This window comes from Lactuca virosa, chromosome 5 (assembly GCF_052849685.1).
Source record: "Lactuca virosa cultivar CGN04683 chromosome 5, Lactuca_virosa_CGN04683_v6, whole genome shotgun sequence".
NCBI classification, from domain to species: domain Eukaryota; kingdom Viridiplantae; phylum Streptophyta; class Magnoliopsida; order Asterales; family Asteraceae; genus Lactuca; species Lactuca virosa.
In genome coordinates, this window is record NC_136430.1 from 104,581,929 (window position 1) to 104,597,210 (window position 15,282).

Sequence of the window (15,282 nt, forward strand, 5' to 3'; positions counted from 1 at the left end):
GAAAACTTTACAAATTCCAAAACTTGAGGGCAAGTTTTTGAAACTATTAAAAAAATTTCATTTCATAACTTATGAGTTTAATGGTTCATTAAAATGAAGACTCTTCATTTTTTATGTAACCTCTTATTCTTTAATAACACTTTTAAAGAAGTGACTCTTAAACATCCATAACTTCAGGACAAGTTATGGAGTCATAATACTATTTAATGAAAAAGACTCTTCATTTTTTTATGTAACCTATGACACTTTTATGAGTTTTAAGATTCATAAATGTGACCTTTTATGTAACTTGAGGACAAGTTACAAAAACACATTTTATGAACTACCTCTAGATTAATTAGGATTGAAAACAACTAAAACACAATTTTTTTTCATTAATCTAAACTAACTCATAAATCAAGGAAACACAAAAAAAAAAAAAAAAAAAAAAAAAAAAACTTTTGGATTCCATAACTTATGGAGTTTAATGTTTTGTTTTATGATGAAACTTTTCATGTTCCATAACTTAAGAACAAGTTATGGAATTCTTTAAAACATTAAGACCAAGTTTTGTAACTCCATAAAAAATTTTGAATCAATTTTTTTTAAACCTTTTTATATCCATAACTTATGGAGGTTTCAAAAAACTTTTTAGATCAAACTTTTAAAACTAATAAAATAATCATATCATTTTATCTTTTACTAAATTTGACCTAATTCAACTCATATAGCAAATGATTCAAATTTTACAAATAATTAGTTTTTCACAAAAACAAGTAATTATCTTAAAATTTGACAAACGTCATGATTTTTTTTCTTTTTTTTCAACTTTGAAAATAAACATTTGTATCAATATAACAGAAAACAACCCATGGCTCTGATACCAATGTTGGGTTTTGAGCATTCTAACACTCCTATGGTGTACATGCAACCCTATAAACCTTGGATCTATGTTTTCTCTATTATACATGCAAATATTAACTATTCCAAGGTTTCATCCTAACTAGCATATTATGAAGCACCTATACTACAAAGTTCTAGTTAGATGACATACCTTTTGATGTAGCTTGATGTCTTCAAGCTTTAAGAGCTTAGCCCCAATAGTGTGGAAGCCTCAAATGGAATCATAAATCACCAAAAACACCTTGGAATAACTTGAGAGAATATGTATGCACACTAACAACCGGCCCACTCTTATTTTCACACACTTGTGCCAATTTTGTGAGCCAAGGACCCCTTTATATATTATGGAGGATTAGGGTTACATCCATGTAAACCCTAATACCCATGACCTTTCATTTACATAGGATCCATGGGTTAAAAGCTCCATGGACCATCCATGAAAGCTTAGCCCAACCTAAATGAACTTGGCCCATTCCATATATATAAGAGTCCATATTTAATTAGTTCTTTTTGATCACTTAATTAATTCTAAATTAATTCTTGATCAATACTAATTAAATAATATGATACCATATTAATATATTAGAACTTATAATATATTAATATAAATCATAAATATACTATTCTCAAAAGACTATCCATATAAATTGTGCCGGTGAAGTGCAACCCAAATGGACCATGCTGGGTCGGGTCAAGTACATACCAAATATAGTTATGGACTTAGACATTAATCCAACAAGCTTCGATGGTAGTAAGTTTATACTTGTTATAGTAGATGATTTTTCTCTCTTCACCTGGGTTTTCTTTCTTAAACAGAAATTCATAAGCCACTCCCAAGCTGAAGATATTTATCAAGCAAGTGGAACTGCAACTGCGAAAGGTGGTAAGGAATATAAGAAGTGACAATGGTCTAGAGTTCAAAAACAAAGACTTTGAAGATTTTCTGGCTGAAAAGGGAGTAACTCACAACTTCTCTGCTCCCTACACTCCACAACAGAATGGGATCGTTGAAAGGCAAAACCGTTCTTTGTGTGAAGCAGCCCGAACCATGCTAAGCTTCGCTTCTCTTCCACTATACTTCTGGGCCGATGCAATTGCTGCTGCATGTTACACACAGAACCGATCCTTCCTAAACAAACGGTTTTCCATCACTCCATATGAGATTTTGAATAATCGTAAGCCCAATGTAAAGTTTTTCCATGTGTTCGGTTCGCGATGTTTTATTTTCAATTCCAAAGAGAACCGAAACAAATTTGATGTTAAAGAGGACGAAGGGATCTTTCTTGGTTATTCGCTTACTTTTGATGACAATTACGTAAAGAAAATTCAAGCAACCAAAAGTCCAACGCAGTACATCTTTCCAGAATCAAGTCAGGTCTCAGTTCCAATTTCCAATATGTTTGACGAGTACATGCTGCTCTTTGATGAACCAGAGAAGGCGATTCACTCATAAGCAAAAGCAGCTGATAACAAAATCGACAACTTGAAGAAGATTATCGACGAAGCTGCAAAAGAACTGGGTAGAGAGCTTCAACAGCCATTCGAGAAGCAACCTTCTAGCGAACCTCCAGAATCTAGCAAAAGTCCCATTTCAAATGAACCTCTAGATACAAGCTCTACACTCTAGGGGGAGGGTTCATTTACACCAACAACGACCGACTTGCCTTTCCAGGGGGAGAATCCATCAAACACTCCAACTCATGACGCTCCAGTCGAGGGGGAGAGTACGGACCCTGACATGGGATTTGGTTCGCCATTTGAGGGGGAGAATGAAAATGCAAATGACGAAGGCAATCTGTCAGAACTAGAAGAAGAAGTCAATGTTGAGCTGGATCCTGCCTATGATCCATACTACCCTCCTCTCATAAAATGGACAAAGGATCATCCTAAAACTCAAATTATTGGTGAATCATCTGAGGGTGTTCTCACACGATCTCAAATGAAGGCGAAGCAAACTGCTTTATTCTCTCAAGTAGAATTCTGCATGTTTAATTCGTTTGTCTCTAAAGTTGGACCGAAGATGGTAAATGCTGCTCTTGATCACTCTGATTGGGTGCAAGCTATGCAAGACGAACTCCATGAGTTTGAAAGAAATCGAGTTTGGAGGCTGATTCCCACACCAAAGGATGCATCTGTAGTCGGTTTAAAATGGGTTTTTAGAAATAAATTGGATAAAGAGGGTAACGTCATTCGTAACAAAGCGAGGCTAGTGGTGAAAGGATATTGTCAGGAAGAAGGGATAGACTATGAAGAGACCTTCGCTCCTGTAGCAAGGTTGGAATCTGTAAGAATCTTTCTGGCATATGCTGCAAATAAAAACTTCGAAGTTTTCCAAATGGATGTAAAATGTTCTTTCTTGAATGGAGAACTAGAAGAAACGGTATATGTTGAGCAACCACCCGGATTCGTAAATGAGAAGTATCCAGATCACTGCTACATACTGGATAAAGCAGTCTATGGGTTGAAGCAAGCCCCGAGAGCCTAGTATGAAACTCTAACTCGTTTTCTCAAAATGTCAAAATTCAAGCAAGGTTCGGTCGACCCAACCTTCTTTTGCAAGAAAGAAGGCGAACACTTAATGATTGTTCAAATTTACGTCGATGACATCATCTTCGGCTCCACGAATCCTAGCTTAACAACTGAATTTAGGAAGTTGATGGAGACTAAGTTTGAAATGAGCGCAATGGGTCTGATTAACTTTTTTCTTGGATTAAATATAAGACAGGGACCAGAAGGCATCTTCATTAATCAGGAAGCATACACGAAGACTCTGTTGACGAAGTTCAGCATGACGGGAGATTCCAAAGTAAAGGTTCCAATGGCATTTGGCACGAAGCTGACTCCATCTCTTGAGAAACCGGCTGTTGACGTGACTCTCTATCGTCAAATGATAGGGTCGCTAATGTATCTAACGGCTAGTAGGCTAGACATAATGTTTTATGTCTGTTATTGTGCCAGGTTTCAAGTGAATCCAAGAGAACCTCATATGATTGCAGTGAAAAATATCTTTCGTTATTTGAAGCGAACCTCGTCTCTCGGTCTTTGGTATCCTGCAAAATCGGGCTTCTTTGTTCAAGCTTTTTCTGATGCTGATCTTGGTGGATGTGGATTGGACCGAAAGAGCACAACCGGCGGATGCCAGTTCCTTGATGGCAAACTCGTCAGCTGGCAATCAAATAAACAAACCTGTGTGTCTCTTTCCACAGCCGAAGCTGAGTACATCGCCGCAGCATCATGTACATCACAAGTCATATGGATACAAAGCCAACTTAGAGATTATGGCTTAAGCATGAAGAAGATTCCACTCTCCTGTAACTCTGAAAGTGCGATTCGAATATGTCACAATCCAATGCAACACTCCACGACTAAACATATTGCACTAAGATACCACTTTATCAAGGACCACGTTGAAGATGGTAATGTTGAAGTTCACTTCGTTCGGTCCTCAGATCAACTGGCTGACATCTTCACTAAGGCCTTACCTGAAGCAAGCTTTAACAAGATACTCCAAGTCTTGGGTATGATGGAAGCTGAGTCAGTACCAAAACCCCTTTCGACTCTCTAAAAATGAACAAGCAAAATAGAGCGAACACTCGATCTATTTCGGCTCTAGAATTTTTGGAACCAAAATGAACCGAACGCTCGGTCTATTTCGGCTCTAGAATTTTTGGAACCGAAATGAACCGAACGCTCGGTCTATTTCGGCTCTAGAAATTTTTGGAACCGAAATGAACCGAACGCTCAGTCTATTTCGGCTCTAGAAATTTTTGGAACCGAAATGAACCGAACGCTCGGTCTATTTCGGCTCTAGAACTTTTTGGAACCGAAATGAACCGAACGCTCGGTCTATTTCGGCTCTAGAAATCTTTGGAACCGAAATGAACCGAACGCTTAGTCTATTTCGACTCTAGAATTTTCAGGAACCGAAATGACCCGATCGCTCGGTCCATTTCGCTTCATCTTTTCTAAGGTATGGTTTCGGTTGTATTTTTTTTTGTAAAGCTTTCTTATTCTTTCGCGTGTTTCTATTCAAAAATATTTTTCTTTTCTGTTTTTATTATTTTTCAGAAATTCCAAAAATCCAAAAATATTATTCTTTTCTGTTTTTATTATTTTTCAGAAATTCTAAAAATCCAAAAATATTTTTTTTTTTCTGTTTTTATTATTTTTCAGAAATTCCATAAATCCGAAAATATTTTCTTTTCTGTTTTTCTCCTTTTTCAGAAAAATTCAAAAACGACAAAAATACTTCTATTTGGTTTTAGTTTTATCTATCCATTTCGCTTCATCTTTTCTAAGATTAACAGATGCGAAACACTATGGCATTAGGGCAGGTATAACATTCTTATCTTTGAACCGGTTAAGTGTCCCTAGAAGCATGCTGCTGCATGTAGACCGAAGCCTCCAAGACTCTGAGTGAAGCCTTAATGATTCGAAATACACCATTCGTTTCTTCCAAACCAGGCTGCTAAAATCACTCAAGTCATGAGCTACCTTACTCTTCTCATAACGAGTTAAGAATTTTCTGCTTGGTCACACTTATATAGCAGAGGTACTTTCGGTTCCTTAACCATCTCTTCACACTTCTCCATTACGTTTCGCTTCATAAAAGTAACCCTTGAGACTCTCAACAATTACCACTGAGGTTTATGGTTACACAATCTCTGTGTTGATGATCTTAGATACGTTCACCACGTGCTAAGTGAAACCCAATATCCAATACCTAGAATGAATTGACGGTGACCACTAAAATGTTCAAGCAATTACTAGTTACCTCACGAAATCTCCTTTTATTTTTTAGTGATCTTTATGAAACTGTCTATCACCAAGACGTTTCTTCCCAAAAGATCCAGTTTCTTTTTGTTTTTGAGATTTCATATTATTATCTGTCACTTTATATATTCCCCAACCTACTTGTTCAACAGATCACATCGGTCTCACAAGTACTTCATCCAACTTTCGGTCTTATTTCAAGTATCGATGTTCGGTTGAAGATAGACTACCCACTAGAGCCTATAGTTAAAAAGATGCCTTTCAATGTTTCTTTACAAACATTTGATCGTATTTCACGGGAAACCATACAGACACTTCTAAGTCTCTCTTGACTTTGAAGGAAGTGATTCGTGCCCGGGATCCACTGTTTCGTGTCTAAATAGACATCACTTGAATCCCACAAATATTTTGCTTTATTTCTTTTTTTTATTCGCACACTCTTGCACGAAGATCTTTATGATTTTCCAAATTCTAGTTCGTGTTACTAATGGTACTATTCCCGATTTGTGTTTTCGGCTCTAACAGGAATGAAGGTTTCTTAATAAAAAGAGAAAGGATGAGTCACGATTTATTTTAAGAATAAAAATCAAATCAGGGTGAGTCGGCATGAAGTTGAAACGGTTAAAAAGTTGAACAAGAGATAAGCACTAAATTGGGCGCGTGAATTTGAAACGATTCCTACATCCACGTGTGCTGACGTATATCTGGGGAAACCAAGCTGTCACATCGCGCTTTTTCAGGCGACGTTTCAGAGATCGTATCATCATCACAGCTGATATTTTCTCTCTCCTAGCAACGGTATAAAAAGGGGTTTTTCACAAGTACTGTACCTTTTTCAATCTCTCTTTCGAAACCAACCGGCGATACACAACTGTTCATCTTCTTCCTCACAACAACAATGGCGAAATCATCATCTTTCCACGATCAAACAGTGTCCTCATCTTTGCTCACGATAAAACCCAATCAGAACCTCATCATCCAACTGGATCCTTTTCTCTACGATTCGTATATGCTTCATGTTGTCGAGTGCCTCAATTATTCCTCGTTGGTGACTGCACTCACACAGGTCGAATCAGTTCCCATGTCTCTTCTATCCCAGGTGTATACTGCTTCATATGACAAGCGCAAGGAACGGGTCTTCTTTGATATCTCTAATCAAAAGACCTCTGTTTCAAAGGCTCGATTTTGTTTGTTGCTAGGGCTTGTTGCGGATGCCTCTGTCATCTCACCGGATTTTATCACTACGACCCGGTTGTTTTCCATGCTCTACGACATGGGGTACACAGATGTTCTGACAATGGTGACGAAGTTCAAGAAGTCCTGTTTGCCACCTCAGTGGTATGGTCTTCTTACCCTTCTCTACAAGGGATTAGCATAACATGTTGCAGGGTCGGATGGGGCAAGTAAATGATTCCTGACCATTTTCTGTGGTCTTTATAACGGGATCAATTTGGATTACGGGTCACTTTTATGGGCACAACTGGTACAAAGTCTTAACTCCTCAACAAAACATTCTAAAATTTCATGTGGTCGTTCCTGGACCTTGGTCACTCGGAGGGCGATTGAAACTTTTCAAATTCCTGTCATGAAGGATGCTCTGACGTCTTCAATTGCTACCTTTCACACGGTCAAGATTATCATCACTGACCCCTCAAAGTTCATGTACATCGGTTCTATTCCTGAATCAATGAGCCGATGTGTCTCAAGTGTAAGTACAGTCATGGCTGATTACAGGAAGTTGACTCCAGCAGGTCCACGCCAACTCACTCCCGAGATGCAAAGCTCGTTGGATGCTGCTGACAAGCCAGCAAAACGAGGAAAGAAGCCTGATAACAAAGGGGAAAAGTTCGGTCAATCCTCCAAGGTTTCGACCCCTAAGAAATGCAAGAAAGAGCAAGCGAGACCCACTGCTCCAAAGAAATGCAAAACCAAGAAGCAAGCTCGCAGACCGAAGTCTCCTTCTCCATCTTCTACCGACATAGAGTATGTTCCTTCTGACGGCCAGCCTGACCCTGAGTCCACTGAAGATGAAGCCACTGAAACCGATAGTCCACCTCGAGGTAATTCGCCTCCACCCTCACCCACTAATGATAGCAGCCGAAACTTCCCTCCTCCATATTCGGTTCCTATTACTATCGCTCCTTATCCTCCGCATGTCTCATCTACAACTGCAACCACCATTCCAATACCAATCCCACTATTCACTACGGTTACTACCACCACCACTCATCCAACCGAACCTACTGTTTGTGTCAACGTATCTGATACGGGGGCATCTACTTTCGGTTCTTATCCTCCTGTTACCTCAGCACCTTTATCCCCACCTCCATCACATGACTCTGATCCTGTTCTTGGCGGTGAAGAAATGGAATTTGACTCCACTTACTTCAGTCCATATCGAGTCTAGAGTGATGATGATGATGACGCTCCAGTGTTAAAAAACATCTCAAGGTAGTAAATGAGAAACTTGACCGCTTGCTCTCTTCCTCTTTTGTCAGTGCTTACTCCGAAGCTGCACTTAAGGCACTTCAAGGAACATGAAAAAACTATCTCCAGTGTTGCTAAAGCAATTGAAGCCTCAACCTCCACTTGTCAAAAAGCTTCGCTTGTCGTTGAAGCATCTACCAAGGATAGCAAGCAGGCGACCGCAAATGTCGAAAAACTAATTTCTGATGCGCAGATATTTCTGGATTCTCTTCAAGCTGCTGCCAAGAAGAATGCTGAAACAGTGAACACTTCGGTTGATAATCTTACGCGTTCACTGACCGCAGAAAAGAAACATCTGGAGGAAGCTCGCCAATCCATTAAGGCTGCTAACCAAGAGCTTCATACTTCGATTGATACTCAGTTAAATCAACTTGAAGCTGAGCTTGCTGTTGAAAATAAAATTATGGATGAGCTGGATAAGCGAATCTCACAGCTTAAAATTCAGACTCTCAAGCTCAAGACATCCAACCAGGAAATTGCAGACTTAAAAACCGAGAGAGAAATAATTAAGAGTTCGGTTGGTGATGTCCACTCTATACTCCTCCACCTCCTGGATGCCCATGATTCCATTCTCACCATCTCCACTCGCCGCCATTTGGCTGAAAAATTGCGACCTGCTCTGGATGTTTTGAGCAGGATTGAAGGTGTTCCGGAGACAGATGTCCCTCCGAAACAAGGGGGAGATAAGGTTGCTCGTAAACTGAAAGTCACTACTGAGCCGAAGGGTAATTAAGCTTCGGGCAGTATGAGGGACAAGAGAAAGAAGAAAATTGGTGACGACGATGTGGATGAAAATGATGATGACGATGATTCAGAACGGAATGCTGATAAAACTGGAAATCTGAAAGTCAAACCCACTGAACAAGAGATTCGGGAGAAGATTCAGAGAGAGAAGGAACTTCTTGACAAGGAGTTGAAAGCGAACGAACTGCTACAACAAAAGAAGTCCATGTTTCCTGAATGGACTATGGAATCGCTTCTAAGAGAGGTATTTGATGCACCGAGCACTCATTGGCTTGAATCGGTTTCTTCGTTCGGGCTTGAGAACTCCAAGGACTCACAGTTTGACATGCCTATCACCCGAAAGGCGTTCATTTTCCACTGTTTTGAGTCGACGGCTAGCATTCCTTTTCCAGACCCGAAGGTTGATCGGGATTTGCTTGAGTATTATTTGGAGTTCGCTCAGCCACAATACCTGACCTGGAGTAATCAGAAAATCACAACGGTCAAGGTGTTGAAACCTACTTCGGCAGGGAAATTCTGTTGGATTAATGTCTAAGTCCATAACTATATTTGGTATGTACTTGACCCGACCCGGCATGGTCCATTTGGGTTGCACTTCACCGGCACAATTTATATGGATAGTCTTTTGAGAATAGTATATTTATGATTTATATTAATATATTATAAGTTCTAATATATTAATATGGAATCATATTATTTAATTAGTATTGATCAAGAATTAATTTAGAATTAATTAAGTGATCAAAAAGAACTAATTAAATATGGACTCTTATATATATGGAATGGGCCAAGTTCATTTTGGTTGGGCTAAGCTTTCATGGATGGTCCATGGAGCTTTTAACCCATGGATCCTATGTAAATGAAAGGTCATGGGTATTAGGGTTCACATGGATGTAACCCTAATCCTCCATAATATATAAAGGGGTCCTTGGCTCACAAAATTGGCACAAATGTGTGAAAATAAGAGTGGGCCGATTTTAGTGTGCATACATATTCTCTCAAGTTCTTCCAAGGTGTTTTGGTGATTTGTGATTCCATTTGAGGCTTCCACACTATTGGGGCTAAGCTCTTAAAGCTTGAAGACATCAAGCTACATCAAAAGGTATGTCATCTAACTAGAACTTTGTAGTATAGATGCTTCATAATATGTTAGTTAGGATGAAACCTTGGAATAGTTAATATTTGCATGTATAATAGAGAAAACATAGATCCAAGGTTTATAGGGTTGCATGTACACCATAGGAGTGTTAGAATGCTCAAAACCCAACAGTGGTATCAGAGCCATGGGTTGTTTTCTGTTATATTGATGCAAATGTTTTATTTTCAAGTTGGAAAAAAAAGGAAAAAAAACATGACGTTTGTCAAATTTTAAGATAATTACTTGTTTTGTGAAAAACGAATTATTTGTAAAATTTGAATCATTTGTTATAGGAGTTGAATTAGGTCAAATTTAGTAAAAGATAAAATGATATGATTATTTTATTAGTTTTAAAAGTTTGATCTAAATGTTTTAAGGAGTTACATATTTTGTCATAAAATTTTGGAGCTCAAAAGTTTTTGTTAAAGTTGTGATCTTAAGGGTTTTTGAAACTTCCATAAGTTATGGATATGAAAGTTTTTTTTTTAAAAAAAATGATTCAAAGTTTTTATGGAGTTACAAAATTTGGTGTTAATGTTTTAAAGAATTCCATAACTTGTTCTTAAGTTATGGAACATGGAAAGTTTCATCATAAAACACCATTAATTCCATAAGTTATGGAATCCAAAGGTTTTCAAGAATTACAAAACTTGCCCTCAAGTTTTGGAATTTAAGAAAAGTTTTTTATGAAAAAAAGAATTGAATTCTAAAACTCTTGGGTTCATAACTTAAACAATTAATTAAATGGTTTTAATTTTGAGTTTAATAATTGGAATTATGATGTTTTGTTGAATAGTTCAAATTAACTCTTATGGACTTTATTAATAGTTAATTAAAGCGTTTAATTAAAAGAGTATTATTAAATCAATAAATATATGGTTTGAGTTTAATTAAATTAAAATTCTAGTTTAATTAATAGATTAAACCATCAAGTATTTTAAATGTCTAAAATACACCCTTATACTATTATAATATTAAAAGTTTAATATATTATATGTATAAGAGCAAGTCGTCTTACCATTAGTAGGCCTCATTCACGAAACCGGTCTATAAGGGGGGTATAAGGTTGTTGCCTATAAAATGGCAGCTTAATGGGTGTCCACTCTCACCCACCGCTTCCTTGACTGGTGGAGGGTCGTTAGCCGAACGGGTAGGACAAGGACTATAATTCTCCCTTCATTAAAAGTATTAATGATAAATACTAAGTAACTAAACCTTTTATTAATTCCCAATCTTAGTTACTTAGGAAAATGTGAATAAGGTGCTAATCCATGAAATTACACTTTGCACTTTGTTTAAACCGTTAGTGAAGTGTGTGTGGTTAACAGGCACACTAACCTGGATTTAACAAAGTAGGCAAAGGGTAACTTAATATTTATTATAGTATCGGTGGAGCTCGTGTGGTTAACTGGCACATCGATTGAGGGGTAAATATTAAGGATACTAAGTATATTTGCATGGTTACTTCACACCTTGTTTTGTGATCCTCGACATCCCAGTCACAAAACCTGAAGGGCACACTCGAGATTGAAACATGCCATTGAAAAGCTCAATGAATCTCAAAAGATCTAGGAGTTTCAAATCCAAGTAAAAAACCTAATTAAATTATTTCGTTTTTCATGGTGGAAATTGGTAAATCGTCATTTACCTACCTTCAACTATTTTATAACTCGGATTATGGCATCCCTCTTCCAGTTATAAATAGGTTGTTGGATCCTAGCCTTAATATTTCATATTGGGTGTTATATTAAGGACTTTAGATCAACTATCTTGAATATCTCCCAAAAGATGTCGAGTTCAGACATCTATGATCTTCCCAAATCTCTTGGAACTTTACTTCCTCCACCTCCTCCAATTATTCTCCCTAACCCACAAGTCCAAGTGCGAGACTGTTGGATTAATGTCTAAGTCCATAACTATATTTGGTATGTACTTGACCCGACCCGGCATGGTCCATTTGGGTTGCACTTCACCGGCACAATTTATATGGATAGTCTTTTGAGAATAGTATATTTATGATTTATATTAATATATTATAAGTTCTAATATATTAATATGGAATCATATTATTTAATTAGTATTGATCAAGAATTAATTTAGAATTAATTAAGTGATCAAAAAGAACTAATTAAATATGGACTCTTATATATATGGAATGGGACAAGTTCATTTAGGTTGGGCTAAGCTTTCATGGATGGTCCATGGAGCTTTTAACCCATGGATCCTATGTAAATGAAAGGTCATGGGTATTAGGGTTTACATGGATGTAACCCTAATCCTCCATAATATATAAAGGGGTCATTGGCTCACAAAATTGGTACAAGTGTGTGAAAATAAGAGTGGGCCGATTTTAGTGTGCATACATATTCTCTCAAGTTCTTCCAAGGTGTTTTGGTGATTTGTGATTCCATTTGAGGCTTCCACACTATTAGGGCTAAGCTCTTAAAGCTTGAAGACATCAAGCTACATCAAAAGGTATGTCATCTAACTAGAACTTTGTAGTATAGGTGCTTCATAATATGCTAGTTAGGATGAAACCTTGGAATAGTTAATATTTGCATGTATAATAGAGAAAACATAGATCCAAGGTTTATAGGGTTGCATGTACACCATAGGAGTGTTAGAATGCTCAAAACCCAACAAATTCATCAACGTCAACTTCAAAGTGACCCGAGGCTCTGATAGCTCGGCTCATATGATTTCCCTTGCAGACCTGCCAAACCTAAATCCTCACGATTGGATACTTCTAAATAATATTTTGCTGACCGATCCTCAGGAGTATCAGCCTATTATTGATCACATCAAGCGAATGCTCGTATGCTATATCCATGAAGTTGCGAAGATGGATCAGGAGATCGCTTCTGCAATTCATAAGAAAACAACAATGAAGCCTATCGGAAGGGCAGGCGATGTGAATGCGATGGTTAAAGGAAAAATTGATCCTAAATTTCACACTGTTATGTTCATGAGGGGCGAAGGTCAGAAATGTCTGTTTGCTCTAATTGACAAACACCTATTCTCCACCGCCTGTTTGGAGCATATTTTGGAGATTATTCATAGGTGTAATCAGAACAGTGAAGCTGATAAAAAGGTGTTTACTGATATGCTTCGATGGTATATTTTGTTTCATCAAACTCTTCTTGCCATCATTCCTACGCTGTTCAAGGTTGTAAAGAAGACCAAAGTCACTCAACCGAAGTAGTCTCTCGCCTCTAATTGACGCAAAGGGGGAGATTGTTGGGTCTAAGTGTTGCGTCTTTGGGCTCGGTCAATAGTCCATCTAGTTTACCCGGCTTGGGCCTGTCCAGCCGTGGTTTATTATTAGGGTTAGTACGTATATATAATGCATGCATGTATAGCATTAAAAGAAGTTCTCATTAATTGTTTTTGTATTGTAACCCTAACACACCTCTACAGTCGAAGTTCTTCATCGAGCTCTTCTGAGGTGTGAGATATTAATCATTCAACACTATTTGATCCATTCTTATGTTCTTCTCTTGATTGATATTGTTTTTCTGTTTAGAATCTATCGATCTATAGCGTAATATACTCATCAAATTTCATGGGTTAGCACCATATTCACATTTTCCTAAAGTAACTAAGATTGGGAATTATAAAACATTTAGTTACTTCATAATAATCATTATACTTTTAAGGAGAATTAAATTCATTGTCCTACCCGTTCGGCTAACGACCCTCCACCGATCAAGGAAGCGGTGGGTAAGAGTGGACACCCATTAAGCTGCCATTTTATAGGCAACAACCTTATACCCCCCTTATAGACCGGCTTCGTGAATGAGGCCTACTAACGGTAAAACGACTTGATCTTATATATATATATATATATATATATATATATATATATATATATATATATATATATAAATATTAACCATTAATGTTACAATAGCATAAGGGTTGAATTTTAACTTTTAAAACTCTAATGATTTGGAATTAAAGTATTCTTAAATGTGTGCAACTTTACAAATTCCAAAACTTGAGGGCAAGTTTTGAAACTATTCAAAACCTTTCATTTCATAACTTATGAAATAATTGTTCATAAAAGAGAAGACTCTTCATTTTTATGTAACTTATGTGTTTTAAATGGACATTAAAAGAATGTGACTTTTGGTTATCCATAATTTGAGGACAAATTATGGATCCCATTAAAACACATAATTGATCAAGAATTAATCATTAAACAATTTAGCAAGTAATTCCTATGATCTAACAATAACTCATAAGAACATGAATATTCATATCAAAATTTCAAGAATCATATGAACACATAAATCATGGAATTTTGATATTAACCATTGTAAATGGATTAGCACAACCATTACACCATCTAAAACAAGTTTTAAAAACACCAAAACAGTTTAGGGTAATGTTTCTAGTCCATTTCCAGCAGCAAAAGTCAAAAATCTGTAGTCAAAGCCTCCTACTCGACGAGTGCAAGAACCTACTCGACGAGTAGGATGAATTTTGTCTTGGACTCGTCGAGTCCCCCCATGGACTCGGCGAGTCTACTGTTCAGACAGCAAATATTTCGAGGTTTTTAGCAAGTTTGCATCAAATATCAAGAAAACAAGCCTAGGCTCTGATACCACTGATGGGTTTTGAGCAATCTAACACTCCTATGGTGTACATGCAACCCTAGAAACCTTGGATCTATGTTTTACTATGATACATGCAAATTTGATTTTCCAAGGTTCATAACCTATCTAGCATACATGGGGAACTTTTAAACTTAAAAGCTAGTAAGAGATACATACCTTTTGTTGTTGGAATTCCTTTGAGATCCTTGTGAGCCTAGCACCCCAAATGTGATGCCTCAAATGCTTCACACAACACCAAATACACTTGGAATAACCTTGAGAGAAATGCAACACACTTAGAAATCGGCTATGCCCTCTTGTTCTTTCTAGTGGCCGATTTTGGTAGCTAACATATCCCTTTTATAGTGTGTCATAAGTAGGGTTACACCATGTAAACCCTAAATGAAATGAATTTCCATTTCTTGGATCCATGGGTTCAAAACAACCATGGAGCATCCATGGAGCATCTCATGGGTTTTAGCCCAAATCAATACACCATGGACTACAAGCCCATTATTGAAGAAAAGGATGATTACACAATTAGCCCATATATTTAATTAGTCTCCTTTTGATCACAAAATTAATTCTAAATTAATTCTTGATCAATACTAATTAAATAATATATTAGAACTTAAAATATATTAATAAACCATAAGTGTT